The sequence below is a fragment of the Schistocerca nitens genome, chromosome 3 (genome assembly GCF_023898315.1).
Source record: "Schistocerca nitens isolate TAMUIC-IGC-003100 chromosome 3, iqSchNite1.1, whole genome shotgun sequence".
Classification (NCBI taxonomy): Eukaryota; Metazoa; Arthropoda; class Insecta; order Orthoptera; family Acrididae; genus Schistocerca; species Schistocerca nitens.
The window spans coordinates 946,478,428-946,490,954 of NC_064616.1; the positions used below are offsets into that span (position 1 = coordinate 946,478,428).

The 12,527-nt window shown below is 37.0% G+C and overlaps 1 protein-coding gene across 1 annotated transcript in view; it reads left to right on the plus strand.

The window, feature by feature from the left end:
* LOC126249021 (uncharacterized) overlaps window positions 1–12,527 on the plus strand; it is a 712,654-nt gene that overhangs the window by 667,790 nt on the left and 32,337 nt on the right. The gene's annotated exons all lie outside the window — the stretch shown is intronic.

Below are 12,527 nucleotides of genomic sequence, written 5' to 3' on the forward strand. Positions count from 1 at the left end.
GATTGTAGCAGCCATCTTGACGTTCGTCAGAAGCAACATGCTGTCATAGAATTCCTGTGCTGTAAAAACGAGACAGTGGGAAACATCCACAAGAGGTTGAAAAAGGTGTATGGAGATGCTGCTGTCGATCACAGTACAGTTAGTTGGTGGGCAAGCAGGTTACATGGTGAAAGCGGGTACAGCAATATTGAGGATTGTCCTCGCAGTGGCAGGCCTCGTACTGCACACACTCCACACAATGTGCAGAGAGTTATCGAATTGGTGACTGCTGACAGACACATCACAGTGAACGAATTTTCACGCTACATTAGGATAGGGGAAGGAAGTGTTTGCAGAATACTGAACGTGTTGGCTCCCTTGTGTACGCTGCCAAACAGTGGCTTCAACAGGTTGGTCCAGAATTTAAGCGTGTGGGTATACAGGTTCTGGTTGCAAGATGGCGTAAGGCAGTTGAGAGGGATGGAAATTATGTGGAGAAATGAAAATATTGTTCCTAAAGGATGTATTTATGCACTGTAAAACTTTCAAACATGTAGAATAAAAGATGGATTTTAAAAAAATAGTTTGCATTTCTTTTGGAGTGACCCTCATATATCAAAAAATTTTCTTTTGCGGTTCCAGTATTCAAGATACACTGTTTCAACTTCCCCAGAAAATTATCCCATATCTAATGACAGATTCAAAATTTTGCATGTACTCTAGTCAGTGGAATTTGTTAGTATTTGCATTGCAAATGTGAAACTTGTTACTTTATTTGATAGGAATTTAATATGTGTATTCCAGCTTAAGTTCTTGTCCACGTTTAGTCCCAGGAATTTAACCATATCAACTTCTTTCATAAGTTGATTGCTATGTTGTATTTTGAGTTCCACAAATTTGGAATGTTTGGTTTTGAAATGGACCAAGTTTCAACCCATTTAACTAGAACCAGTGTGATTATAATGGAGCTCATAATTTTTTGTGCTTTGTCATCTTCAATAATCTGGAAACAGAGCTGAAGGGGAATTTATATTTATGGGTAAGTCATTTACGTAGAATAGGAACAGGATTGCCCCCAAAATGGAGCTTTGAGGCACACCTTGTGATACTGTACTCCATTGAGAATAATAATTCACTTCATCTGAGATGATAGTTATCCTTTGTTTTTTGTTGTGTAAGTATGATGTTAGCCAGTTTAGAGCATTGTTCTTAATCCTGTATATGTCTAATTTGTAGATAAGCAAGTCATGGTTGATGGAATCAACTGCTTTTGTGAGATCACAGAAGATACCTGCAACTTACTCCTCTGACCCAGTGATTTACATATCTTTTCAGTAAAATTATTCACTGTATCCAGAGTGTTTTTTCCTGGTTTAAATCCAGGCTGGTTACTTATAATAATATCTTTTTTACAAGAAAATTTTTCATCTGATTTGCAGCTACTTTCTCTAACACTTTGGTCAGGACTGGAAGAATAGAAATGGAGTGATAGTTTCCCATGTCTTCCCTCAACACTTTCTTGAACAGAGGTCTAACTTTGGCATACTTCAAAACATTGGGAAAGCATCCCTGTTCAAAAGACTGTTTTAATCACTTTAGTGGTATCCCATCCCACCCAGCAGAGTTTTAATTTTGTAATGGTACTATAACATTTTCCACATGCTTTATTGTGACTTTTTTAAAAGCTGTAAGATACTCAGTTTCTTGGTGGAGTCCAAAGGGATTTTCTTTAATCTGCATCAACATCTGACTTTACCACATTCATGAAGAATTCATTTAAACACTCAGATATTTGAGCCAGGTTTACAATAAAGCTATCATCTACTTTAATCCTAGATAGGTCATTATTACTAACTCTAACACCTACCTATGATTTGACAACAGACCATACTGCTTTTGTTGTACTTTTATGTTGTACAATGAACTCCTTGTTCACCATTTGTTTGGCTGCCTTCACAACTTTTTTTTAAAATATAGCTTTACAATGACAAACATACTCAGTAAAATGTCTGTTTTTATTATATTTCAGTTAATTGTGGAGTTTCTTCTTCCTAGCACTAGAAATTTTTGTACCCTGAGTTCTACATTTAAGTTTATTAGCCGTTTTGTTGCATGTGGTTCTAAGTTGAAAAGTTTCTTTAAATATTTCAAGAAAGCTAATTTACTATTATTTGAAATACAGCTGTTGTAAGGCCATTCAACCTCTCTTAACTTATTTCTAAATATAACTGATATATATTTTTTTTTCCATTGAAGTTTCTTCTCATATCGCTTTTGTTACATGAAATTTCTTTCCTAATTTTTGGTAGTTCAATGAATAATGCAGAGTGGTCAGTGATTCCTAAATCTATGTAAAATTTATAAACATCTTCAAATACATAATTTGTTAGAATATTATCAATATAGGTAGTTGACTGTGCATTTACTCTAATGGGTTGCATGAAGTTTATTTTGAAGCCAAAGATTTTTATTAAGTCAGTGAGTCAGTGAATTTGTACACATCATTGCTTTCAACAATGATATTAATATTTAAATCAGCAGCTATTACTATGTATTTCCTTTTTTCTTTACTGAGTTCTTCAAGCAGGCAATGAAATTTCACGAGAAAATCTTTAACTATAGCTTCCTCTGGTACTCTATAAGTAGAAACTACTATGACATTTAGGTCCCTCAACTCAGTTCATCAGCTTTCAAATATACACCCTTCAATCAGATGATTAAATCATTTATTATTTCATTTTTTATATCATAATGAGTATGTATGCAAGAGTTTCCATGTGATTTCTCTCATCTACAAAAGCTGTTAGCTAATTCAAAATTTTCAATTTTATTAAGAAGTTTAATATTTTCATATGTAAGCCAATGTTCATTGAGGCAAATAACTTTGATATTTCAACATTCAGATGGAATAATTTGTAATTCATCCACTTTATGACTTTGGTTGAAAAGTCAGCATTTACATGTTAGTCCATTTATAGTGCATTATGGAGGGACATTCTTTTCTAGTTATGGTCTCAAGCATACTCTTTCTTTGTGAGCGTTTCAGTCCTGCCATTTTCATTACCAAACACTGTTTCTCATCCCCATCAGTTCTTTTAACTTTCCTCTATTTTACAGAATTTTACATGTATCAGCGAACATTTTACTAAAAATTTTGGATTGTAACCTATTTAAATGAAGACTTTTACCCAAACATTTATTGCTTAAGAATTTATTGGGATTTATGAACATAGCTCCTAGATTGTTACAGTTTTCATTTAAATCATGGTTTATTCTCCAAAATATTGATGACTGATTGATCTTCTGTAGATAATACCACTCACCAAGATTCTAGACATTCTGTAGAGGTTACAGTCAGATCGAATTAAATTTTTTGTTCGCTTACAGTTTACTCTTCAGTGCTGCTTCTAAGAAAATTTGTTACATACATGGATGAAGACACCTTTGTAATTCTTCCAAGATGCCACTGCTAAACCATCCTGTGAGCTTTATATGTAGCTAAAGTGTTTCTTAAAAGGGATGGTCCTGATACCTGGATGAACGTCTATTGTGGAATTCAGCACTACCATGTTTTTCAGCAGAGAATCACCTATAACAAGGAATTCATTTTTTTTTTCCTTCTGTTTTTCATTATTGAGACATTTTGAATTCTTTTTCCTGTAAGTTACACTTGTCCACTTGTATTTATTTTCGGTTCTTGAGACTCCCATATGAGTTTCTTCCCTATGGGCAGCAGCCTCATTGTTTGAGCTAATAACTGTATAAGTCCACCCATTTTTAATGCTATTTTTGTCGATTGACTCAGCTGTTTTCCAAAAACATTTTTTCCCACATTTCAGGTCAAAATTTTCTTGCTTCTGTACTGATAATTCTGTGTTTAAAGCATCAGTGCCTCTGCAAAGCACTTTAAGAATTTCTTCCTGCAAACTCACAAACTCACTGTGGAAGCTAGTTTCGTGTTTCCATCCTGCAAACAGTCAAGGCATGACAAGTGAATATCTTCACAAATAAATTTTAGGCATATTTTTGCATATCTTTCATGCTGCCACATGTTGCTCTTCACACATAGAACTCCTCACACAACCCATTTCTGACACTTTTTACATGATGCACCATTTAGCTTTCACCTATTTATGAGCATTTTGTCACTGCACTTTTCAGTGTGCACCATCTGGACTATATCCAGTGATGTGCTATTACCTATAAGTGATAGTTTCTTTTGCAATAATGAAACTTCCTTGGTGGAGTAAAAAAATTTATATGATGAAAATTCAGTACATGCTGCAGGCATTGAGTAGAGTAGGGACACACAAAGAGCATTTGGAACACAGTGTGCTATGATTTCTGTAAATATATGTGGGTGCTGGTTGAGAGAGAGAGTGAGAGAGAGAGAGAGAGGGAGAATTATGGCAGCAACTTCTAACCCTCATTCAAGCAAAATAAGCTTGATGTGGCTAGCAAAATAGTGGTAACTGATAGGTAAATGGAGGAATCTTTATTTTCAGAATTTTATCCCCTTTGTATAAACATATATAACCATTTTCAGCTGAAAGTAAGCAGATGATCTCTACTTTGCTGCTATCACAAGCATGTTGAGTATGGTCGGAAGTAATTTCAACATCCTCATAATCTGGGGTGCCACAACCTCTGGTGAAAACAACTGAGCTTCAAAAGGTGACAGTTGATATTTATCAAATGATTGTGGTAATAACCTAATAAAATAGTGTTATGGACTTCTGATGGAAGGCCATCTACTGCAAGATGTCAAAATAATTCCTGCATTGACTTTTTTGCTATGATTTGCTGCGCTGTTGTCCTCAGGATCTACCTGGGCTGGAGGTAGCTTGTATTGTTTGTTGTCTGAGAAAAAATGTAAACTAAGGCAACATGTAAGATGAACTGGCACTATGAGGCAAACTGGACATAGTTATAGTTGTTTTAGGGGCTCTTAGGTTGTAGAAAAGTTTACTCAGTTTCTGAGTCTCGTCAGTTGACCCTGACCTGTAGTTATCAGAGCCAGTGCCTACACAGGTGGCAGAAATTATTTTTGAGACAGGAGTTTCTAGGGTAGGTGACGGTCTTGAGACAAGAAGTTATAATAATTGAGACACTACAAGCAAAGTTGTGCCACTGTCTGCCAATAATCATTGTGGCTATATACAGGTACTATGGCATGATGCAATCCCTGATGGCATGAACGAAACCACTGCGGTACTCTCTGGAGCAAAATTATTTTGCTGGATACACCTCAGGACTGACAAACAAAATCCTAAAAAAACACTGTATATTATTATTTGTTAGGGTCAGAGGCAAACACAATACATGGTAATTGCCATTACAAGCCAATAAAAGAAAGAAGTATCAAGCTACACTACTGCTGACCTCAGAGTTGCAAGCAGGAGATCTTCTTCTGTGCTAGATGCAGAGCACAGTAGACACTCCAGTAGGTGTTACATGGTCCGTGCTTACCTGCAGTCACAGTTGGTGGTATACAGTAAATTGGGGTGAATTGGGATGGAAAATGAAAGTTTTACTGAAAATTAATATCTAAATATTGTACTATAATTTTGAAATTTTAAATACAGCATCTCTAATCCTTCCTACAGCAATGTGTTAAAAGAATGAAAATGCTCTACCATAACCCTTCTTCAAATATTAATCTGAATAGTGTTTCATATCTCCCCAGGACTTTTACTAAGAAAAATGCATTTATACTACCTCAACTTTATATTAATTAATGCCAATTAATATTTTTAATATTACTATCCAGCTTTATTAACCATTAAATCTCTGAGTTTACAAATGCTTTTATAATACTGATGTTACAAAAAACAAACCATACCATTCATTACTTAATACAACAGTTTACATTACATGATGTTAATGCCTTCTAGAGTTTTAAATATCATTCTTCCTCATTGTAAATCAGTTCCTTTCACCTTCATCACAACTTGTGCTTTTGACACCACACACATGTCTACAATGTCAGGAAAAAAGAAGTATTCTTGTTTCTCACTGATTTTCTTCCTCATGAAATTAACTTAAAAGTCACCATGCAGCTATATATTTTGAATGGGTAGTCTTTGTAACAGGAAGATTACCAAAGACAAAATCTTTTTTGTCCTTTATCATTGGAGGTGTCTCATAAGGTCCAGGTCCATATTCCTCTTCAGTTCTTGTCTCAGATATTACAGTTTCTTGCTCCAAAACTTTGGGATCATCAGCTTCCTTTTCCTTGCTGTCCACTCTAATATTGTCTGAAATTTCTGTCTGTGACATTACACTTTTCCCAGGGAGAACTTCCAGTTTCCTATCATGGGCTTTCTTTGGATTGGGCATTAATAGACCCATAACGAACACCTCTCAGGTGTTCCACAAAGGTGTCAGACCATACCTGCGTTGGGTCGCCTGTTTCATTTTCCAAACTACTGACAGGTAAGAGGGATAAAACTTTTTCTGGATTGAAAGGTAGGATACCAAAAGCACGAAATCCTGCAATAGCATTGTCTTCAGTTTTCTCACCCTTGTAGTGAAATGTCACATTCAATGTCTTAGGGAAGTCACTTTTAGGAAGAACACCCCTATTGCCTTTCTTCCAATCCGTCGAAGCTTTTCACCTAGCCATCTTCATTAGGCGAAAGAATGCCATGTCTCAAGGCTGGCAGATGTGTGTTGCATTTGTGGGAGAAACAAAAATGTAATATTGTTTTCCTCGCATTGGGAGACTACAAACATGGAAATGTGGCTTGAGAGATTCTCTCTTATCAGAACTTTGACCCCCTCAAGCCATCTTAAGAGACAGCAAAGCTAGTGTCTGAAACCAATCTTCAAATGTACTGAGGTCCAACCATCCACTCTGGTTTCCGTTGTATGCTGTACAATTCATTCCACCTTCCATCCAGGTTGGATATAGATGAGTGGCCTTATAAACCACATAACATGGCAGAAGATCTCCTGCAGAAGCCATCATTACAGATGTACTTGTTTTGGATGAGTCTATGATTCTATGAGGAAGTTTACATCCCCTCTTGACTAACACACTGACAGCACCAGGATCATCAGAGAAGCTAGTCCCATCATAGTTGACTATGTGGCTAGGCAGAATCCCTCTCACAGTCTCCTCCAAATTCTTGAAATAGCTTGCTATGACATCTCTGTTCACTTTAACTCCAGCTCTCTTTACATTTTCACTCAAATGTACACTCAAATTATTGCGATGAAAGCACATTTTTCTCCCACTCATATCCAGGCCTCTTGTCTTCAAACCTCTTTTCCACTCTTCCCCTTTGGTCCAAATAGCTCTTTAAAATATTCCTTACCTAACTTTTCATTAATGGTTGACCCCATTCTGCACATTTAAATAATCCACTGATTAATGTCTTCTCTTCTTCTAAGCTAAAAACAGTTTGTCCACCTATTTTCAAAGGATTTTTGTTATTTAATTTCTTTGAAAGTGTACTAGGTGGTATTCCATATTTTTTGGATGCATTCCTGAGTGATAATTGACGTGCCTTGACATCACTGACAGCTTTCTGCAGGCTTGTCTTGCAGTATTTTTTACAGCCAGCTGGCCCAATCTTATTTTTGTATATCCATGGCATGTTCAAATTCACTCTGGAAAAATATGATTTTCTCCATTTATGCCTGCAACTAATGAATAACATAATCAAATTAACCTAACTTTTCACACATCATCACTCATAGTTGTCCTCCAAATGCCAATATCAGAGAACTGTATTACAATTACCAGAGTAGTTGTGCAACAGTTTGTTTCCAGATTTTTATAAAAAAGGTAAAGTTTACACTTAAATACATTTTTTTAAAATCACATAACTCTTGGACACACACGCTGCAGCCAGGCGACTAGAACGAGTTTGGGGGTTCTCGTAAAGATAAGTCATTTTTAGATTATAAAAATATATAGTTTAGTATTGATTACATGGAAATTAGGTGTATTAATGTGCCTTTTAAGCATACCATTAATGGTTTCATTTTTCTTTATGTAATATAGCAGAAAATGCAAAAAGTTCGTACATTCGTATTTTCTGTTTACGTTTTGCCGCAGCAAATCTATATAAGTTTGTTCAGTTGATGTTTGCTCTCTCCAGATATTTAACTGTAGCATACCTCTTCATTATTTAACTCACATTTCCAGAAAGTAGCGTAAATTTTAAGTTGTTTCAGAAACTGTGTACTGTTGTTTTTGTTTACACATAGTTGCACATAGGCCAAATTTTTGGAACCATATTTTCGTGTTTATCTGTAATTTAACTGACTTATTCTTAATAAACAATTATGTTTATCATGAGTGAAAAGTGCTTGACTTGCCATAGAATTGTTAGGTCAGGGCTTTGGGTGTGACGGGTGCTGTAGTTTTTTCCATGTGGGTGACTGTAGTGGTGTGGGAATAGGGGAAGTAAATGAGACTCATCAGTGGTTTTGTAGGATATGTAGTAGAGATAGGAAGATACTCGAACAAGAGGGGAAAATTTCCACCCTTCAGGCTGAGTTAGACAAGGCCAGGGGAAATCTTGACAGGTTAAGGAGGGAGAAGGGTAAAGAGAGGTGGGAAGTGGCAACAGGCAACAGGAGGAAGAGGCCTAGAACTTTGTCTTACAGCTTCATGGTGAATGTGGAAAATAGATTTGACCTGTTGCTTCAGTTAGAAGCTGGTGAACCTCAAGCAGTTGCAGGTGTAGACAGGGCACAACAACTTTCAACAGCAAATTGAAAAGTAAGAATGTTGGGAAATCAGTAAAGAGAAAGAAAGTGTTGTTGTTAGGTAGTTCCCATGGAAGAGGTGTTGGCCAACTTTTGCAGGATGAACTCGAATCAGAATACCAGGTCACCAATTTTTTTAAACCTAGTGCTGGTCTGGAGCAAGTGACAGAGGATTTAGGATCACTTTGCAATGATTTCACTAAGGAAGACACCATGGTTATAGTGGGTGGGGCAGGTAATAGTATTGACAGAGATCCTGGGTACAGTATAGAGTGTGGCCTGGTAAAGATTGCATCAGCATCTAAGCATACTAGTGTTGAGTTTGTATCTGTTCTTGGGCACCATGACCAACCTCATTTGAACTCTTCTGTCAAGAAAGTTAATTTGGAGTTGGAATGGCTGCTTATGTTGGGTGCAGGGTCACACATTGTTGTGGTTCCTGTTGATATATCCACTTCGACAGTCACACAGTACAAATGTCTTTATTCCAAATCTACTTCGCTTAGTGGGAATAAATTCCTTAAAAGATAATCATCCTTTGAACAGCAAGAGACTTTCATCTATACAAAACTTGTGATGTGGGTGATATGAATTACAAAACGTCTTACGAACTTTGTCAACAATCATCGTAATTTTAAATATACTGTTGCCTCCAGTAATTTCAGAGTTATCACTGAAGTGTGACATTCTCAGAAGTAGACAAAAATGGTCTCGGGACATAATTTCGCTGAAAACTGGTGTGTTCAAAAGTGTATCTGTGGACCAATAATCACTAAATTTTAACATCTTAACTTATTCCATTAGAAGGCAAACAGTATAAAAACAATACATTTCCTCAAATCCAGTGACTTTCCACTTTTACAGTCGAGAATTCACAGATTCTGTAGTATTTTCTTTTGTGTAAATGTAAAAACGATTTGTTTCGTCTGCAATAAATTGCAACAGTTCTTGACATAAATATCACAAAAAATGAAAGAATGCTTGGGTCAGTATCTAATTGACATTTTTGTCCTGAACTCGAGTCATCGAAGTAATGGTTTAATGGATGGAAATCAGTTTCTTTCTAGTCAAATGTATCACTTAAGTGCACTCTTTTCTGAACCATTTCACTGTCACTTTCTGATTCCTCGGATTCAGAGGAACTGCTGACTGTATTTCTTGCTCTCCCCTCTGATGTAAAAGGCAGAGGACTACAGCTTTGAGATTCTGTTGAAGACTCATCACTGTTAGCAACTTCAGATAATTCACACTCACTGTCACTCTTAGTGAGCATATCCAGGATTTCTTTATCTGTGCAACCATGGAGACATGACATTTCTCACGTAGAAAACAAGAAAGCTGACAAAATTACAGGAATCTAAGTCAAATTCTGCAAAGAGCGAAACAGCAACAAAGATATATGCACTCCTGAACTACACAGTCAGACCACTGAACAGCTACTAGAATAGCAGGGTGGAAAGACAGCTCTGCGTGTATACACATCCATAGCGCTCAGGAAGCTCTGTCTCATTGTGCCTAAACTCGTCCCCAGTGGTGGGAAGGCCGGTGGCATGGGATGCTTGAACACGTCCTTAGCGCTGTAGGGCAGACCCAAGGCGACGTGTATACATGTCAGGCGAGCCAGGGGAACAGTGAGGCATGACGAGTTAAAATATCAGCAGCAGTCAAAGGGTTAACTTAAAATGGGCATCTTATTATTTATTAATATACATTGGATGTATGTTAATGTATGAGTGCCACTTAATAATAATCAAGAAAGCTAAATATGCCAGGTATGCCTACCAACACTTAAATTGCTGATCCCAGACAAAAACTTTGAGATCGCTGAACATCTGGGTCAAATCATATTATTTTCCTGGGCACACACATTCTGTGGACATGTTTTTACTCTGAACTCCAAAAGAGTTAACAAAAACTGCTTTAAGCAACACCAAATTTTACCAGTTTGTCAGTGGAGGCCCCCAACTCTCCTTTTGTTAAACAATATTCCACCCCCTCCCCCCACCATTAGCCACCCCTCCCCCTTACCAACTTCTAGAATTGCCCCTGGCTGAAAGTGTAGTAACATGTGTCATTTACTGTATTTAGTGGAAATGTGGATCTGAAATTGTCAGCCATAGCATGAAGTGACTACATTGATGTATTAAAAAGTGTCAATTTAACAGTGTAAAAATCCCAACAAAGGGTTCATGGATTCAATATCAAATGCAGTAAAAAGATGGTCAACCACGTAAAATTCTGGCAAAGTTCCAACACCTTCCTGGGACTGGTCAACTATTACCATAATTTTATGGTTGACTGATAGCCATTTTGCAGTCTCTTTCACCTGGGACTTGCATCAGTGAGCTTTATATACAAAGGAAAATAACTATAATTGGAATGTGTTTTATTGTCCAATTTCCATATGCAGATGATAGATTCACAAGAGATGTTAGAGGGAAATACTCATGTAAGTAGTGGGTGCATTGGTCAAAGGCCATCCTCAATGTGGCTTCAGATGCACAGCAGAACATGGTAATTGCCGCAACATTTGTGATGTCTAATGCAATGAACAAAAAGTCTTTTCAGGGCTGTGGGAGAAGGCTCTTCTGCATATCACCAAACATCAGCAGAGGCATAAAAATTGTTGGACTTCACTAGAAAATGCCCCCAAAATATGACTAAAAATGATACTGAACTTGTAATTGCTTTAAAAATATGACCAGCAGTACACTCATTGTGCCATTCACTCTATTTTCATTCAGGCTCAACAGTGACATAGAGCCATTGGTGATCCATGATCCATTCAGATTGGACACTGAAGAATCATGAAACTTCTGGTTCCCACATTGATGGCTAAGATTTTTTTCCCCCCTTCTCAGCCGAAGGTGTGACATTTGAAATTTAGGTTATATGTTGTTTGGAGCTGTCCACTACATAGTGCGAAATGACTTTACCGAATCCACCTGTGGTGGCACCTGTCTTGAAAATGATTGGATTGTGATGAAGGCATGAGCAGGCAGGGCCTCAGATGAATGTAACCTCCTTACACTTTGCTGTTGATACAAAAAGAGTTTGCTTTTCTTGAGTCACTTAAAAGATACCATGATCCATTCCCCAAAGTATTTACAAGGTGACTGAAGTCAGTAAGTCATTTATCAGTTTCGTGCAGTGTTTGCTAGATACACTTCTCAACAGTCATGTTATAAGCATTCTGTCACATCTTCCCAAACAGTACCAGTGTGATCACCACAAAAATGAGACACTCCTTTTCATATCCAGGTGCTGCAATTGCTGTCATTATGTAACTTAAGATATTGCCATTGCTCACCTACATGGTTGCGACATGTACATATAGCCACCTCACTGTAATGTCAGAAAACAAACAGCTGTCACTAGTTGGAGCTATACCATGTCTGAATAGCAAAGGGACCTGGCTTGTGGAAGACTGACTGTTTCCAGAAATCAAGAAATCAGTGCCCCAATGTATCTCTCCCCTTCTCAATCCTTTCTACACGTCATTCATATGTGGTTGTCTTTTTCTGTATGGTGAGAAAACATAACAGAACATACCAAGTCACAGATGAACTCTAAATGGCTCATAAAATACTTACATTCTGTTGATATGTTGTGGAGATACATCAGATATGCTGTTTAAAGAGTGTGTTGTTATTTAAATGGACATGACTTCCAAGTTGTTCTTCACAGTGGCTGTTACACTAGTTGCTTGATGAGTTCTTGTGTTGTTTGTGTCCCAATGGCTATTAAAAACGTTAATTTTTTAATACTAACTAGATTTTCTTATGATGATGTTCAGTTGTCAGTTAAGAGCTAGTAACATATGTTAA